Below are 1962 nucleotides of genomic sequence, written 5' to 3'. Positions count from 1 at the left end.
AGAAGAGAATACTTTGAATATCAAATAATTAATTGAGACCCTTGGGAAAACTGATGAAACCCTCAAAAATTTTTACAAAATGACCCTCTTTTTGATTATGGTATAAAAGTCAAATGTGAAATAAAGCATGTTATAAGGTGCTTCACATTTTGTAGAAAATAATTAAGCCAACAATAATCTCCTTGATTTATTACTTATTCATTCTAATATGCACATAGTTGTACTTACAACATAAATTTTGTTCAATATAGGATTGAATAAATGTATTTTAGTAACACTGTGTTTTATTTTTTTAAAAAATCCCCAGCAAACCCTTTTCTCACTAATTGCTCTGAAACATGGTTCCTGTTTTAAGTAGCTTTTCTTTAAGGAGGCTTTACTAGTGCTAATCACACAGTGCTAATAAAGACTTCCTATACTAATGAGGCAGAACTTTTCTAGTAGTAACTGTCTGATGCCTTAATTGTGTCTATTTACATATTAAAATTTTACTCCTTTGTTCATAAAATATCCTCCTCTTTCCATTTTTTTGTGGTGAGGTAACTTATTTACGCTTAGGTGTTTCCTGTAGGATCACTTCCAAAGGGTGACATTATTAAAAGTAATATTAGTGTCTCCAAAGGCAACTCATGTAGAGGACACAGACTTTGGAATCAACTTGGAGTCAGACTTACCTTTGAATCTGCTTCTGCCACTAAATAGACATATATGGTAATGAGCAAATTATGTGTCCTCTCTGAACTTGGGTATCTTCCAATTGTGAAAATGAAGCAAAATAGCTCCCTCACAAGATTGCGGTGAAGGTCAGATGTGAACGTGTGTAAATCGCCATGTACAGAGAAGGCATTCAATATGCAGCAGTTGTAGCAGTGCTGTTTTTTATTTGTTTGACTGCCAAAGTTCCCTTGTGATCTTAATTTGTTGATTATTTTATACATTCAGAATCTTTGCATGTGTTTTGCAATGTGCATCTAGGGTTGCTAGGCTATAAAAAGTAGCTAGGCTATATTAAAAGTAGCTAAATATGACTAATATTGAAAATGTACCTTCAGGAACGCCTTGTTGCGTAAATCTCTTAGAATGAATTCTAAATTAACCTGTAAAGTTTTGAAAAAGTCATAATGAGGTTTTCAGAATCTACATTGTGAAATTTTGGTTGACTTCTTCTGTAAGTTTGATGGTTGATATTTACATGGGGAAAACCTCAATGAAAGCCCCCTTTCTCCATACTCAAACAATTTTTATAAACAAATCTAAGAAACTGTCTTTTGTCACACAGAGAGACCCAAGCAGAGCACAATCTTGAAAGTCAGATGCTTCTGGGTTGGAACCCCTGCTCAACTGCTTCTTGGTTGTGTGACCCCAATTGACCTACATAATATTTCTAAGCTGGTTATCTTCACCCATGAAGTTGGAGATAATAATAATGCCTATCTTGGGGTTGTTGTGAGGCTGTCTATACTAATAAAAGAGTAATATTCTAATTAGACCGGACATCTTCCAGACGTCCTTCTGGACAAAACCACGGTGGTGGGGGCCAAGGCAGTGGTAATTAGGGGCCATCGGGCTGGCAGGGGAGCAGTTAGGGGGCGATGAGGCCGGCAGGCAGGGGAGCGGTTAGGAGCCAGTGGTCCCAGATTGTGAGAGGGATGTCCAACTACCTGGGCCTACAGGATTGGGCCTAAACCGGCAGTTGGACATCCCTCGAGGGGTCCCAGATTGGAGAGTGTGCAGGCTGGGCTGAGGGTCCCCCCTCCCGTGCACGAATTTCGTGCACCAGGCCTCTAGTTTCATATAAATGTTCACGTGTCCATACAGCCCAGCACATAAAAGGTGCTTAATAATTATTAACTATTTTTTTTGTAAAATCTTCAAATTCACAAGTTAACAGGTATGTCATGTTTTGTTCAAAAATGATAAAAGGGTAACACAAAAACAAAAATAAAGTTCACTTGAGGTTCA

Source organism: Myotis lucifugus, unplaced genomic scaffold (assembly GCF_000147115.1).
Source record: "Myotis lucifugus unplaced genomic scaffold, Myoluc2.0 scaffold_3, whole genome shotgun sequence".
NCBI lineage: Eukaryota > Metazoa > Chordata > Mammalia > Chiroptera > Vespertilionidae > Myotis > Myotis lucifugus.
This window is presented reverse-complemented; position numbering follows the sequence as displayed.